The 17,382-nt window shown below is 45.7% G+C and overlaps 1 long non-coding RNA gene across 1 annotated transcript in view; it reads left to right on the forward strand.

The window, feature by feature from the left end:
• Positions 1-11,854: 11,854 nt before the first annotated feature.
• Positions 11,855-17,382, forward strand: part of LOC144298866 (uncharacterized) — a 150,239-nt gene continuing 144,711 nt past the window's right edge. Inside the window, exon 1 of the long non-coding RNA XR_013365743.1 lies at positions 11,855-12,086. This is a non-coding gene — a long non-coding RNA (uncharacterized LOC144298866). The remainder of the gene's footprint in view (positions 12,087-17,382) is intronic.

Consider the following 17,382-nt stretch of genomic DNA (forward strand, 5'->3'; position numbering starts at 1 on the left):
GGAAGATTTTTTTCCCTCTAACTTGTCTTTCAGGACCACCCTGAATGTGGTTATAATGCAGCTGCTGCCTATTTTTAGCCTATACCCACATCCCAAGCTGACCCAGCAGTAAACCAAGCTTAGATCTTTTCTCCTCCTCAGTTGGTCCCATATAAGCTGAGAAAATTGTGGTGGATGGCTTGGGCATCTGGGCCCATTCATGCACCTTTCTTGTGCCTTTTGGTCCTTTTAGACCCAGTCTTGGATAACTTGTTTTCAATTACTAATGGATTACTGAGCCCATCTTACTTTATGATGTGGAGAATCCAGCTCATAATAGACATCTGTGGACACACGTTCACTTGATGCTCCAAAATCAAGCATTCTGTCTCTACCAGGCCCTACTTATACATCATGAGTTATTTCTTGAAAGTCATGTAAGTCTCTGCTGTAGATGATGAGGCCTCAATCCAGTACCCCAGGGATCTGCTTATGATTTTTCCCATGGGCCTCTGCAATGAACTCCATACCACATCTTCTGCTACCACACACTTTCAATGTCACATGGTCTGCCAGATTGTCTGGCCCAAGGGGCAAGACTGTACAAAACTCTTTTCTGCCCTGGGTTCCATTGAATCTTCCAGCCTTCTGTGTCAACCAGTATGTGGACCACAGCAGTACTCCTAGATGTGGAACCCCAAAAGGACTATCTTCCTTCTTTAGGGTAGAAAATTCAAGGCATAGCAATCTTTTACTTTGGAGGTAAAATCCCAGTATTGCCCTGACATCTTGACTCCTAAAAATTTATCAAAAGAACAGGTACCTAAATCTTTGTGGTATTTATTTCCCACCTTTGGATTACAAGTATCTTATCAGGGCCTCCAGAGTACTCACCGGCTCTGTTCATCCTGACTGATTAGCACAGTGTCATTAATGCAATGGATCAATGTGGTGTTATGTGGGATGTCCAGGTGCCTCAGATCTCTTCAGACTACATTATGATAGAGAGCAGGAGAGTTAACATAGCCCTGAGGCAAACTGTAAATTAATACTGTTGTCTGATTCTTAGGAATGCAAACTGTTTCACATCTTCTCTTCTGGTTGGAATAGAAAATAACTAATTTGCCAAATCAGTGACAGCATACCTTGTACCTGAAGCTTTATTAATTTGTCCCAGCAGTAATGCCACAATCTGCAGGGCAGATGCAACTGAGGTTACTACTTAATTGAGGTTGTGGGAGTCTCTAGTTATTCCCTAGGATCCATCTGGTTTTTAGAGGCTCCATAGTGATAAATTAAACTGAGATACAATAAGGTCTCTAATGTGTTTCCCCAAGATCCTTAAAGATGCCACTAGCCTCTGGAATTTTCACTGGATACCACATTGTTCCTGATGGATTACCAGGCTTGGTCCTCTTCACTGTGACAGCATTTGCCCAGAGGCTAAGGACTCAGTGTTGGGAGTAATAGGCAGAAAGGTGGCTTCTTGAAGATGTTCACATCTTCATCTCCAGAATTGTGACTACATGACCTTATATGGCAAAAAGGGACTTTGCAGGTGTGACTATGTTAAGGACCTTGAGAAAAGGAGATTATCCTAGAATTTCTGGGTGGATCCAATATCATCACAAGGGTCTTTATGGGGGAAGTAAGGATGCAGGAGGGTTAGTGAAGGAGGATTGGTGACAGAAGGGGAGGCTGGAGGGATGCAGTCACTGGCTTTGAAGCTGGAGGAAGGAGTCTTAAGCCAAGGAATGTGGGTGGTCTCTGAACGCTAAAAAAGGCAAGGAAACAAATTCTTTTCTAGAGCCTTCAGAAGGAACACAGCCTTGCTGCTGCCTCGATTTTAGTCCACCGAGACCTTTTTCTGGACATCTGACCTCCAGAACTATAAATTAATAAATGTATATAATTTTAAGCTATTTTGTGGCAATTTATTGTAGCCACAATAGGAGACTAATACAGGCTAACTCGAACTGACAAGTATATCAATCCCAACTATGTGCTCTGGGACTGGGGAAATGACCACCACATGTGTCCACTGATCCAGTGAATTTTAGCCAGAACTATATCGCTCCTGTGGTCCCTGTGGGCTCCTACTATAACAATGAAGTCCTGATGACACTTTAGGTATCCAAGTATCAGTGTCTACCAATTCTTGAAAGGTATGTGCATTCCCCTTTACCCAGTGAAGAGTCACGAGAATATTGCCCAGAGGTCATTGGGGAAAGACAGAAGGAATCATCACAATATGTACTTGCTGTGGTGTCGAAAGGTCCTTTCTCTAGGGCACCTGACCAACTCTTCAATCATTGGGCTCAGGTCTAGGAACTGGAAGAAGGATCATGACTGTTTTATTTGGGTGATCTCTGACAGCCTCCTACCATCTCATTTTTGCCTTCTTTTGATAAGAGATGTTTAGCAGTTCCCTTGTTGGCTGATGATCTATTTTACTTCTCAGGACACTATGCCTTATGGACCAACTCTACAATTCCCTATGGGTCCAGGCCCCATGACTGCTTCTCTGATTTGCAGTAACTATGGCCTCTTGGCTTCTGGTAGTGAGGTACTGCCACCTGGACTCTACTATTTTGGGCCTCCTTCACATAATTCACCTTTTATGAGACCAACTTTGTGAGTGCCTCCCCTATAGTCAGCTCTAGGCTGCAGAGGAGAGCCACCACTGGATTGCTGGGTGTCGTTGGTACCCCTCTCATCAACTTACTCCTGGTGACCTTGATGAATGGTGGGTTCACGGTGCCTACCAATGGAACTTAATTCTCCAGTGGGTCTTTTAGCTTTGTATATCAGATCCACTGCCCTGAGCATTTTCTCGCCCTTCCTCTATTGTTTGCCAAAGCAGTATCAGGCATATCCTTATTGCTTAGCATGGACCATCTTATTCTGCAGGCTTCTCAAAGCCACCATAGCATCAAGAAAGTGCCCCCCTGCCCCTCACTGAGATATTTTCTCAGGTTACCACCTGTGAAATCTACCAGTTAGGCAGCTACTTTGTGCCACGGAACATGTTCACATTTCACTGGAGGTGGGATCCTCCTTGCCAACCTGGGAGGGAGTCATCCAGCCTCAAGACTAGGGTTCTTCTTGTCTGCTTTCCTGGGCCACTCTTGGTAATCACTGTGTTAGTTTGGATCCTCTAAGAAGCAGATAACAAGACAGAATTAGACATGCAAGATATTTATTAAGGTAAAGTCCTATGGAGGATGAAGGAGAGAGGGAACAGGTGTAGTGGGCAGCCTTCAGACTGCAGCCTGACTTGACATCTGTGAAGAGAAAGACGGAAGGAAGAAGCCTGCTGGAGAGTGGCATAGCTATGATTTCCCATTAGAGGAGTCTCGTGTTGGGCAGGAATACCCTGGCGGTAGTACTTCCACTGCACTTAGACATTGACTGGGAGTAGCCCAGGCCTCAGCAGGAGTGGCACAGTAGATCCCTAAAATGTGGTAGCTGGAGGGGACCAGCTACCTATACTCCTTGTAGCGAGGAGCCTCTGGAAGACGTGGTGGTGTTGCTCTCCTATGACCATGGATCAGTAAGAGTTTAGTTGGAACATCTGTCCCAGGGAGGGTACTGGGAAGTGGCTGAGCCCCCAAGAGGGTGGGGCAGGAAGTATGGACTGCAAGTGGGATAGTGAGGACGCTATCTGCAGGGCTTTTTCAGGTCTCCGATTAGTTAATGGTCGTGCAGGAGCACATTGCATAGCTCCTAAGAGTTACTTACTATGCACCTGGAACACTGATGCATGAGTTTTTCCATGAATCTAAGTTAAGGCATAATGAGCACAGACCAGCTCCTCAGTGGTCACCGGCCCATGCACAGTGACCAGCGACATGCCAAAAAGTCCCAGGAGGGGCCTACTGTTTGATATGACTCTTCCCCAATTCATGCTGGTTAAGTATTTTAAAACTGTATTTTCATAATCAACTTTTTAATGTAGGCAAAGGAGGGAAGGAGGAAAATCTGGGACTAAGGAGTGTGGAATGGGGAAAATGTCATCCAAGATGAGCTCTTAGAGAGGTGGTTGTTGGCTGGCTGGAAGCAAAGGGGCAGAGAGGAGGGAGGATGTGGGGAAGACTGAGCGCCCAAGATGAAGGAAGCTGTAGGGTTGACTGAAGTGGCTGGGGTTGGTAGTAGGAACCTCTTTGGGGTATTTATCTTGAGTTGAGGTCTGTGGCCCAAAGAAGAATCCTCGGAAGGTGATGAGCCAAGAAGAAGCAGAAACCAGAGGACAAAGGGTTTTATGGCACCCCATCTTCTGGCATTCCAAGAGGGAAAGAGAGCCCCATGGTGGCTGGTGCCCAGAGATGCAGAAATGGAATATCTTGGAGAAAAGGTCTGGGAAAAACAAAAGGGCCAAAGGAGCTGAGAGTCAGGTGTATGCTGGGGGTGGGCAGGATGGTGGTGTTGGAGCACCATATTGAGAAGTTCTTGGGAGCTGAGAGAGTACCAAGGATACCTGCAGTTAATGGGAGTGGAGTGCGGTGGGCAGAATGTAGGCTGCCCCCCAACCCCAGCCCTGAGCACCCCTGCTGCTGGGGGCCAGGGTCCTGACCCCCAATAATGCGCTCAGGCCCTCGGCCCCACTCCCCATCTCTTTAACTTCCCGGCTTTTCCATCCATCCCCCACTCAAGGATCAAGAAACTTCAAGGAAGATATTCATAGTTTTCTTATTTAAAATTTCACTTTGCAGAGTCAAGGATGCAGACTTTTTTTGTGTGAGTCTGTCTTCTGTGCCCCCTGGCCCCTCATCCCTGAGTGGCCCCACCTCCCTTTCTCTATCCCCTTACCTGCCTTTCTGGTTTCCACTATTATCTTTCCCTTCTGGCTTATTTCCTTCTCTCTCCCCCCACCCCCATGAATACCCACACTTCTTGCTGCCTGGTGTCCCGACTCAGTCACCTTCCTGGGCTCCTGGACCAGGCCACCACCACCACAGGCAGTTTTTTCCCCCTGCTGCTTCCCTTAGAGTTCCTCAGGCCCTGCATTTGGTCGAGGAGTTGGCTCCTGACTTCCAACTTTTAAGATACAGTAGATGTCAATGATTTGACTTCTCACTAGAGGTTAATCTGAATTCAAGAATTTTGACTGGAGAGGCAAATGTGTAGAGAAAGGCAATTTCATTGCTCTCAAGTCTGTAGATAACCTGCTGCAGCATTGTCGGGGGCAAGGAGAACACTTCTCTATCGGGAGATCTCATAAAAGCCTTAACAGAAAGATAGGATTCATTTTTCGTTCCTTAAATACATTTGCTGATATAAAATTCCTTACCTTTAAAGAGGTCAGTATTTCCTCCACTTAAACTATATAACACTAAGGAAAATCACATGTTTCTCCATTGAGAGAAAACTGCATTATGGAGGTTTGGTAAAAACTTTTTTTGAAGTCTCTCAGGAATTCTTCACCTAATATTCAACAAATAAATGTTTGGGGAAAAAAAGGTCCCTAACACGTCCTATAATAAAATTGGAGAGACCAAAAAAAAAAAAATTAAACAGACAGGTGCTCTACACATACAAAATACACACAATATGCCACAGTATTTACAAATGATTTGTAAAATCATTTACAAATGATTTTATTAAAGGTCAATAAAATGTTTTCGTTAGGCATTCCTATTATTGGTCTACTTGAAATCACACACAAGATTGGATATTCCCTGCAAACACTTGGGACTCAGAACTTGGAATCAGGAAGGGTAAATCTCTGGGAGTGGGAAGAAGTTGATAGGGTTTCATAGACTGCTAGGCTGCAGAGACACTTGCAGATCCCTTGGTGTCAAACCCTTAGGGCCAGAATTCTCAAAATGGCCATGAATGACATCTTAGGACAGCTCATCTTTGCTGAGGGGCTGTCCTGCACACTGTGGGATGCTTAGCGGCATGCCTGGCCTCCACCCACCAGATGCCAGTAGCATCCCTCCACCCCCGTGTGACATCCAAGAATGTCTCCAGGCATTGCCAAATGTTCCTTGGTTGTGTGTGTGTGTGTGTGTGTGTGTGTATGTAAAATTTGCTTCTGGCTAAGAATTCCTTAGGTTATAGATAAGGCAGGGATCCAGAGACCTCATGATTTCCATTAGTAGAAGAGGAAAGATATTCTTGGCTGGATCCTTCAAAGAAAGAATCCCAGCAGGTGTAGGGCGGGCAGGCGGGTGGGTAGCTGAGGAGATCAACAAGGTCAACAAGCTGGACCTGTGGGACATTGGAGAAGCCAGTGGAAAACCCTAAAGGAGGAGACACTTGAATGGGAAGCAGAGACTGCGTTTTCACCTCCTGCAGACCCCCTTCCTCACCCAAGCGTCTGAGCTTGCAGGACAGAGCAGAATTTGTTCTCCAGTGGGGAAGATAACACAAGACCCCCTGGCAAGGGGGTCTCAGTGGGACTCTGGAAGAGGAAACAGAATCTGACCTGACAGAGCTTGTCCCTCAGGTAGTGGAGGAGGACAGGCCCCGGGCAGTGACCCTGGCTGGACGGGCTGGTGACTCTCGGGGACTTCTGTTGCTTGGCCTGCTGCCACGAGGGGAGAAAATGCAAAGAGAGAAACATGTCCAGTCCTGCAGGAGCAGTTGGGTGAACAGACAGCAGCTGCACAGGCTGGAAAAACAGCTGGAAGGGATGCAAAAAGCAGGGGGTGTGCGAGGACGAGGAAGAAGACCCTGCTCCTGAACTGATGCTGAGGATAAGGATCTTTGACTTTGGGAGGGAAACCAGTGGAGGGGGACATGCTGTCTTCTCTTTTGAGGCCCCTCATCAGAGGCCTTGGAATCTGCCCCACTCCACCCCCTTCTCCTGATTGCCCAGCATGACTGGCCTCAGGAGCAGATGCTCTGGCAGGAGGCTCAGAATAGCTGACCTTTGAGGGACACTTATACCCTCCTGGACACCCAGGAGAAGAGAGGCGAAACCACGGCCTGATCCAGAAAATGGGGCACAGCTCCCAGTGTGAACCTCACTATTGTGTGGAAGAGAGATTTCTGTGGGTGATGGGTGGGTGGGAGAGGCTCCAGGCACATCAGCAGTGTGTGTGTGTGTGTGTGTGTGTGTGTGTGTGTGTGTGTATTGACCCTTGACCCAGTTCCCTGCAACCTGAAGAACCTGAACTGCCACAAGGCCATGGAGACATTTTTCTGGGCAGGACATACAGGTTTTCTCTCCCTTCGTCTGAGTACCACCATGCTCCCCTTCCCTCCTAGCAACCCCCAAGCAGAGAGCAGAATTGCTCTCCTGAAATCCATGCCAAGGGGCGAGGAGAGCCCATGATTCATGAAGAAATGTGAATTGACAGAGTCTGAATCCATTTGGCTTTGCAGGGGGTTGTTTCCCCATCTTTTTCACCCATACCCCTGGGGGAGAAAATCCACTACAGTTTCCACCTCTGACTGGTGCCCAATGCACCGTGTGAAGGGGGCCTACAGACTCTTTTCCCAAAGAGATTGTGCTGGAAAGAACTCCTGGTAGGAAAATCCCCCCGGGGATGAGGTCTGGGAGGAGAGACCGTGAGTCATCCTGTGCCCATCGCCCAGCCAGGGAACTGGCAGAGAGGAGCATCAGCATATGTTTGCAGACTGATCAGATGAATTAGTTAATTAACTAGAAGGTGAGTGCCTCTTTGCACATAGGGCCCTACTGGGCTCCATCCGGGTTCTCTAGCTGGCTTCCCAAGGCTGCGGGTGCAAGACAAGGGGAAGCAGGGACTGGGCAGGAGGCTGATTGCAGTGATCCTTCGCTTTCAGCTGCAGTTCTGATCATCCTCTGGGCACTGTGGCAAAGGTGAGCCCTGGAGGAGCTTACAGACCGGTTCCAGAGACAAGTGAATGGGCTCAGCTTGTTACCAAAAAAGCCAAGGTACAGCATGCTGAGCTGCAGCCAAGAAGGAACCCCCTTCCATCAGTCCCAGGGCTCTGCTCTGATGAGGTCATCCCTGGACAGGGAACCCCAGGGAACTTCTGGGGTAGGAGGAGCTATTGAGGACTTGGCCACATTTTGTGGATTTGACTGGCTTTGGACATTAACTGGAATGTATTTGCGCTGCCCTTTCTCTTTTGGGATGGCTTGATCAGCTCTGAGATGTGGTGTCTAGAAAGAAACACACTGTGTCTGGAGGAATGGGGGAGAGGGGAAGTTGGTTGAGTGGTGGGGCAAGGGTACCATCTAGAATGTAGAGGAAGAGGTAGGGACGTGTATCCCCTTGTGCTGGCTCCAGCCTAGCAGGTGGGTAAAGAGTGCCCAGGTTATCATAGTTGCCAGGTGTACAAGGGAGCTCTGGAGCTTTCCTTGTCATTGAACATGGCCTTGGGAATGGAATGTGAAGTGGCTTGGGGAGGCCATCTTGGAAGGCACTGGTTTCTTTCTTTTTTTAAGATTTTATTTATTTATTTGAGAGAGAGAAAGACAGCACAAGCAGGGGGAGGAGCAGAGGGAGAAGAAGACCTCCTGCTGAGCAAGGAGCCCAACATGGGGCTCGACCCCAGGACCCCGAGATCATGACCTGAGCCAAAGGCAGAGGCTTCACCAATGGAGCCACCCAGGCACCCAAGGCACTGGTTTCTAAGGAGGCTGGGAGGAGCGAGCATAAGGAATCCCCCTGCAGTCACCTGCCCGCTGGCGACTTTGAACTTGTTGCGGTCGCGACCGGCTTACATGGGAGAAGAGGAGGAAGGATCGGGAGATACCTGGAGGTCCCTGAAGATTGAGCAGGAAAGTCTGAGGCCCAGAAGTTCAGGGGTGGGGGGCCTGGCATTTCCAGGGTGGGCAGAGGGTGCCTTGGAAACTGAAGTTGTCTGAGGAGCACTTAGCCAGAGGATCCTTTTTCTCCCGGCTGAGAGTTGGTCGATGCCAAAACCATTGCCTCCATACTGTATATACACCACATCTTCTTTATTTATATTAAATAAATATAAAATTTATATATAAATTATTTTTTATAATTGAGAAAGACTCTTCTATTTGCTTCTCTGCTGGGATGTGGGAGTTTATCTATTCCATTGATCAAGGTTACCTGACCTAATACAATATTAAAGGGAAAATGTATGTTTTCACCCATTCACCGTTGACCCTCTGCTCCTTGGAAAGTCACTCTCACTTCCATTTACAAATAGGTCCCAGCTCTTCCCTGTAACCTGGAAGGGGCTTGGAAACTCGTCGGTCAGGGAATTGGGAGATCTGGCTGTGCCCACAGTTCTGGCACTTTTTCCAGGTTGTGTGACTGTGGCTTTGAGTTAATTTTTAACTCAGTTTATTCATTTTTTTCCCACTAAGGTATTAATAAATAACCTGCTTGTTTCACTAGGTAAGTGTTTATAAGACAAACGAGATAAAATTTGTTAGGCTGCTTTCAGACTTTGAGAGCACTGTGTGATTCTTGGGTTTTATTCTCGTTAAGGACAAGGACTTTGTAGACATTCAAACATCATTGTATGTTGGGCCACGAAGAAAAGTATTTCATCTCCTTCAGACCCTTTCCCCCCATCCATAACAGAAGGGGAAACAATCTGTCTCCCATATGCTAGTTATGAGGATTCAATAAAATAATGTGTGCATGGTGCCCAGCAGAGGGTGTGGCCCATAGTAGCTGCTCAGTTAAATGCTACTTTTGGAGTGATCGGTCTTCTTCTCTTCTGTCCAGGAGGTTTATGGTACCTGCTATGTGGATGAAAGTGGATATGACGGTATCTCTGTGGCAATCGGAACTGGAAATGGAACTGGAAACAGGGAGCTGAGTGTCTATTCCACACCCCACACCTTGCTCCTCCATCTTTCACTGTGCTCTGACTGGGGTGTGGACAGTGGCTTGCTGCTTGGCCAGCTTGGCTTCTCACATGCTTTTACCCATGTGTCTGCTTTTCTCTTGGCTCTTCCCTTTCTCCTTCCCCAAGCTGCCACATGGACCCCACTCCCTTCTTCTTTGTTCCCACCCTGCGTTGGCACTTACTCTATCATCCTGGATTTGTCCCCATCTTTATTTCTGGTCTGTGCTCTCTGCTGCTGTCCTAGAAAGGCACCCCCTGCTCTGCAAGTGCTGTTTTGTTGATGGGACTAGCCTCTGGCTTCCCCTACAGAGTGCCGCTCTCTGCCTGGATGGAGGAGGTCCATCTGAAAGCCAGCAGGTGAATGCATTTAGAGAGAAGCAAGTTTACCTTTCACAGATTCAGAGTGCTGGCTTTGTGCTGGATAGAGGAGGGGAAACCATTTTTTGATGACTGATTTTGTAAGAACCCTAACAAAAATATTATCCCTAGCATTTAAATATAAATCCTGCTATAGAACACCATCCCTTACAAAGAAGTGCATGCTTTTCATCCAGCCATGATTTACTTAGAAAAATCTTATAATCATCAATAGAGGGACACCTGGGTGGCTCAGTGGTTGAACATCTGCCTTTGGCTCAGGGTGTGATCCCAGGGTCCTGGGATTGAGTCCTGTATCGGGCTCCCTGCATGGAGCCAGCTTCTCCCTCTGCCTGTGTCTCTGCCTCTCTCTGTGTGTCTCTCATGAATAAATAAATTAAATCTTCTAAAAAAATTGATAGAAGTAAAATCTCATTTTGATCAATTATTTCTAAGGCCTGTTACACATACTAGATCACAGCATCAAGTTTAATAGCCAGCATTTATGTGACGAGGAAGGTAGATGGTGCTCAGGCCTCACCCCCAACAGCCCACAGTCTGTTTTATAAATCTGGCTCCAATTAAATTTAATTACCAGAGCCTCTTAATGCCACGCTTCAGTCTGCATAGAGAAAACATGAAGTTTTATCCTGTTTATTTTGTAATTCAGGGAGGACTGATGATAAAGAACGCAAGGCATTCTCAGTTTCTTATTCTGTTGTAAAGTAGTAATTAACTTCCAATTTTCCTTCTTGCTCTGTTCAATCTCACGGCTCCTTCTAACTCTGGGTAAAATGGCAATTTTATCATATATCTATATCTATATATAGAATTACTTTCTCTATTTTACTACACCTCCATTCTGTTTTGATTTGAAATCAAAAAGGATATAAAATAGGGGAGAGTCTGCCTCAGACAAGAGGCCACCCATAGGCCACCCTCTGGAAGAGCTTTTGTCCAGTGCAGTCCAGTCCCGAGGGGCCCAGACTGGAGGGCCACTGACCTCTTGTGTGTAGCTGCCCTTCAGGGGGTGCAGGGGGTACTGAAGGATGCAAGGAAGTAACCTGGTTTGGAAAGCAGAGGATGGGCTATGGGATGGAATGGGATGGGCAGCCTGGATGGCTCAGCGGTTTAGCGCCGCCTTCAGCCCAGGGCCTGATCCCGGAGACCCGGGATGGAGTCCCACATCGCGCTCCCTGCATGGAGCCTGCTTCTCCCTCTGCCTCTGTCTCTGCCTCTCTCTCTGTGTGTCTCAAATAAATAAATAAATAAATAAATAAATAAAATCTTAAAAAAAGGAATGGGGGTTTCATTCCTGGAACCCCCTTATCCTACTAGACTGCTCGCCCCTGAACAACTGAGTCACATGTACTTTGCCACGCTGCCGAGGAGCTGCAGCCCTGGGATTGAGCCAGGGGATGGCTATGGTGTGTATTTGGAGGGGAGGCTGGGGCCGACCACAGCTTGTTTCCTGTAGGCTAGACTATGAGCCCCTAGGAGCGGGGATGGCATTTATCACCCTCTGCTATTTTTGGTACCTCTCCGTCCTATGCAAGCAATAGCTACTCGTGGGCTGGATGTGAGACCCCTGATTTGGTCACGTCATTAGTTTCAGCCAGCCTGTTGCCGTCTGTGCTGTTGGCTTCTAGGTCTGCTGCATTAATATCACAAGGGATAGCCCTTCCTTGCTCTGCTGTATTGGAGCTACTGTTTCCTGAATCTTGTTTCTTTGGACCAGTTACTTGAACTTCTGAAGGCAATGTTCCATCAAAAGAACAGGGTGTTCTATTGTCACAGGTCACCGGGGATCGCTGATGATGATCGTGTTTAATTTTTATTGCTTTTTGAGTGACCTGCTAGCATTCAAGAGGTTCAGGATTGCCTGCTTCATTCCGAGGTTCTGAAACTTTGTGGGGATGTGTCTGCATTTGAATCCTTTCTCCAGCATCCAGCACTTTGAGGGGCCTTTTAATTTGAAGGTCAGTGTTCCCTTTAGCTGGGGAAAATTTTTTTTCATTTTTGAATATGATTCTTCCCGTGTGAGTACATCTTTCTGGAGTTTATATGTTGATTGTTTGACCTTCTAGATTTGATCTGTCCATCTAAAATATTTCTTACTTTTATCTTCCCACCCTTCCATTGAAAATTTGAAAACACATTTTGGCAGTCAGATATTTTATACTCTAAAGCTTGCTCTTGTTTGCTCATTCTGGTTCATTGTCAATCCCATCAGGCCTTTTGAGGAGGAGGTAGTGGCTAAAATACATGAGCTTGTCCATAAGGAAGGAAAAAGAAGAGGTCTAAGCAGAGACCCTGGGGGTGGCTGGTCAGATGCTGTGTGTTTCCCATCCAAAGGCCATCCTGGAGGATACTGGCATGGGGTGAAGGACAGTTTCAGCAGCTGAGTCTCCTTAAGGAGGAGCTGGAGTTAAGACTCTTTGTCTCAGAACTTGGAGTTCAACAGAAAGAAAGTATCGGAGATGTGGTAGCTTCTCATGTCAGCCAAACTGAGAAAGCTAGATGCCACAAGATGCAAGAAGAAAGTAGGCCAAATGGGACAACCTTGATGAGGCAGAGACATGAGGTACTGGCGGAGAGTCGTGCCTAAGGAGAACTCACCCAGACTCTTCCATCCACAGAGCAGACAAGACAGAGTGGATTCAGGTCTCCTCGGTAGTGGCCTCTGTTGAGTGACATTAAAGACATTTCAATCTTCCTCATCCATGCAGATGGCACCACCAGTGTGAGTCCCAGGAGAAGGTGCCCAGGGAAAAGACAGAAGAGCTGATCTCAGAGACCGGGAAAGGTCTGAAGAAGGGTTGGAGCCAGAACCTTACCTGCAGGTTGAAATCCTCAGGAGATTGAGGGGAGCCATGCTCTGAGTTTGATGAAGGGCAGGATTCCAATGGGCCATGGGAGGCTGGCTGGAGGAGGGCTCCAGAAAGGCAGTCTTGTCTGGGGGGGAAGGTAGTGGTGTAGTGATGGGACCAGGGTTGGGGGCCAGAACTGACAGAGGTCATGGGGGGTTTGAAGGGATATAAACAGTGGGTAAAATCCCCTTAACCAGGTGTTTCCATGTTATCCTTTCTTTTTTTTTCTCATGTTATCATTTCTTCCAAGAAATACACACACAGAGAAAATATTTTAAACTACAGAGAAGACCCACAAAAATAGTGGAGAGTCTCTTATTTATGAACAATGTTTAAGGCAACCAGGATATGAAGCAACAGGTTTTTTTTCCCTCCATAATATTTTATGGATTATCTTCTTGAGTTATAGCTAGTTCTCTGAGAAGGAGACAGAGACTATGTTCTAGAAATGGGAATGTTCCAGAATGGGAATTGGTAGGAAAATACCTTGGGTATTTCTCTCTGATAAGAGATTATAGTAATTTAAGGGGTTAATGGGAAAAGAGGGTGAGCCAGCTTGGATAAGAGAGAAGAGAGTCTTGAAGATTAGCTAAAGAAGGATTGCAATGTTTATAAGCTTCCTATTGCAGCTGTGACAAATTGTGGAAACTTAGTGGCTGAAAACAACCAAAAAATTATTATCTTATGGTTGCAGAGGTTAGAGGTTGGAAAACAGGTCTTATGGGCTAAAATCAAGTTGTTGGCAGGACTTCACTTCACTTTGAAGACTCTAGAGAATCTCTTCCTTGCCTCTAACCTTGTAGAGATTGTTTGTATTGCTGGACTCATGCTCCCCTTCTACCAATGGCATTCCTTTGACCTGCATTTCTGCTGTCATATCTGTCTCTCTTGCTCTGACCCCTCTACGTTCCTTTTATAAGGACCTTTATGTTTACATTGAGTCCACCCAGATAATCCCAGATAAGTTCCCCATCTCAAGATACTTCACTTAATCATGTCTGCAAATTCTCTTTTGCCATGTAAGGTAACATGTTCACAGGTTCCTGGGATTAGAATGTGGACTTGTTCTGGCAGAGGGGGCATTATTCTATCTACTACACAGGGTTAAAGCAGGAATTTTGAAAAATGATAAGAGAGGTAAGCATGCCTATTTACTTAAGGGAAAGTGCCAGGAGAGAGGGAGAGATTTCAGAAATAAAGCAAGGAGGTAAAAACTGATGAAGAATGTTTCCAAGGAGGTAGATGGGATGATGTCAAATGAACCAGTGGGAGAGTAGTCAAACAGGGAGAATGAAATGCAGTAAAGATGAGTGATGGGTGCAGAAATAATGTAATTGGTTGGGTGGAAGGAGGCAATTTTCTTAATGGAATTGGAGATGAGGTTCTCAGAGAGAGTGGAGCAGAGTTAAGGATGAAGGATGATGAGCAATATGTAGGGAGATCAAGCACCACTCATCTGGGAGCAAATCTCTATGGCCAGTGTTTTCTTCTCTACTTTGTCTTTCTTCCTGCTATGCCTCAGTACCAGTGGGGGCTCTCACACTCAATACTCCCCAGCTGCAAGCTGCCTCTTGGCTCTAGTGAGGAAAACAAGAGAGAAGGTTGAACTGGGGAGACTCAGAGGTAGATTCTGAAAGACTTCATTGTGAGGAGATTTTTGCCAAGCCTGTTAAACATAATACTGTGTTTCAGATACCACCTACAGCTTTACAGGATTTGAACACCTTTTTCATGGGAATGCTGCATGGGTGCCTCACAGTGAAACATGAGATGGTGATCACCAGTTTTTCCCACCTGTATTCATGGTCCTCCATAGTCTCTAAGGCAGAGGAACCTAGAGGTTGGAGACCTCTGAATCCAGTCTGCTGGGGACAAAAAAGAAGAGTATGATGGGTCATAGCAGAGGAACCATGCCTGTTACTTGCTCATGGAGAACCTGGATCAGGATATCTCTCCTTGCTTACTAAGTATTTCTAGACCTGGGAATCACCATGGCAATGCTGGTCTAAGAGAGGATACTTCCCTGGATGGGGGGAGTCTTTGCTGGGAAGCCCATGGTACACACAGAAATGGCACATGGTTAAACTCTTTTCAATGGCTCTCTTAGGGCTGCCTGACTGCCTCTGAGATTTGAACCTGGAAGATGAGGTCCCAGCAGTGTGGTTAAAGCAGGAAAGCCATGAAACTGGAAGAGACAAGGGATAGGAGACTGTTTGAGTCTCAGGAATGTGTAGTCTTAAAAAAAAAAAAAAAGGAATGTGTAGTCTTTGGGGCGGAGTTGGCTTATAGGGCAGAGAGAAGAAGCTCAGGCCACTGCTGTAGCATAAAGTCAGAGGATCCAGGCAGCCTTGAGGGTACCAGGGTCAGTGACCTCCATCTTCTGGATCAGACGTAAGGTGACTCAGGACAGTGACACAGCTTCATGGATGAAGGGATAGAGAGGGGTTCTAGAATTAAACATTTATCAGCTTGATGCCATTTTTTAAAAATGAGAGTTAAAGATTCTTGACCTGGCAGGAGAGAGCAGGAAGGAAAGTGGAAGCCTTCAAAAGAGTCCATGATGACTAGCCCATATAAAACAGCTTGGAATTCCAAGGATGAACAAGTCATGGGGACTCTGGGATGGGCACTAGGCCAAATCATGTAACGTATATTTTTTTCCTGTAGGCCAGACCATTCATTAATATGCTTCACTTTTTAATCCTGAAATAAAGAGTAGGAAACGGGAGTGGCTGTTCCAGAAAGAACTTGGTAGTAGCACATCTGTTGTCATTATTCTTGCTGTGTGACATCTACCATACTGCCTTGCCCATATGCTTACTGCACCAGTGAGGATTTATTAAGTACAGCACAATTATTTTTGGTAATTGAGTGTTTCAGGAACCATACGTTGTCATCTTAAAGGGGCCAAACGGTTGACATGCTGGAGCATCTGTCTTTCCAAGACATCTGGAGGTTTGGACAGTAGGCAAGGGAGAGCAAGCACTTAAAATTGGACATGAAGAGGATAATCACAGTGTTTCAAAACAAAACAAACTTCATTCAACATGTTTTTCTCTGTTCAGTTTTTACTCACCCACACTTCACCCCCCATGGCACAGATCTCCTTTTCACTATTAACTTTAAACCAGTGGGACTCCCAGAATATCTCTAGCTGCTCTTAACTACCTATGATGGACAAACAAGTGGAGGGGTAGTGGACAGTCAGGGGTGTTCAAAGCCAGAAGATCTGGATTCATGTTCCAGATCTTTCTGCCAAGCTTTGGGGATTTGGATAATCTATAATCTAAGACACACTTTCCTCCTCTGAACACTGAAGATCATAATGATCATAATTATACTTTCTGCAAGAAGTAATGCAGGTTACAACCCTGACCTGTGGTAGGCTGTGCACATGTTTGCGATGAATTTTCCAGGGTGTCTCTAAACTACTTGACCTGTGCACATTCGGGTCTCAGTAAATATCTTCTTGGGTTGAAATGTCTCTTTCAAACTATAAGGAAGGCCCCCTAAGTCTGGAGCCTCTAAGAGTTAATAAAAAAGGTCTTCATTGGGTACCTGGGTGGCCCAGTGGTTGAGTGTCTGCCTTTGGCTCAGAGCATGGTCCCGGGGTCCAGGGATTGAGTCCTGCATCAGGCTTTCCTCAGGGAGCCTGCTTCTCCCTCTACCTATGTCTCTGGCTCTCTCTCTGTGTCTCTCATAAATATATAACAAAATCTTTAAAAAAAAGTCTTCATTAAATGAGTGACTCTTGTTAGGTCACACATATATGTACATAGAAACCCTTCAAATGCTAAATTAGCAAGAAAGTAGAACTCTTTTGAAGCCCAAAGACAAGAAAAAGCAGAAATTAAGAGTGATTAAGGGCAAAACAATAATTAACCATTTACCTAAAGTAACACTGATTTAAATAAAGACAAGGTGAAACCCAAAACACTGGACACAAACCACGTTATTCAGAATGGGATTAATCAGAGTTAAAATACACCTTGATCTCTTCAAGAGGCAGGATATTGATTAACTAAGATTTTACTAAGTTACACATGCATGTTACAACTTCTAGAGAAACCACCACAAGATAGATATTGAGTGCATAGCTTTCAAAGTAGTAAGAAAAAACAGAAGAAAAATGCAACTTGACTATTCTACAACACAGCCAGAAAGGAATAATAATAAACAAAAGAAAGTAAAAGAGCGAGAAAAGTATAAAGCACACAAAATAAAATAGTAGAAATAAATCTAATGTATCACTCATTTCAATATATGTCAATGATGGAAACCATCCGGTTGCAAGATAAATACTGTCACCTGGGATTTAAAGAACAGATCAGCCATTATTTGCTTAAAAGACACAGCTAAAGTAAAATATACAGTTGAAAAGTAAAGGATTGGATAAAGATATTCC

This window comes from Canis aureus, chromosome 2 (genome assembly GCF_053574225.1).
Source record: "Canis aureus isolate CA01 chromosome 2, VMU_Caureus_v.1.0, whole genome shotgun sequence".
Classification (NCBI taxonomy): Eukaryota; Metazoa; Chordata; class Mammalia; order Carnivora; family Canidae; genus Canis; species Canis aureus.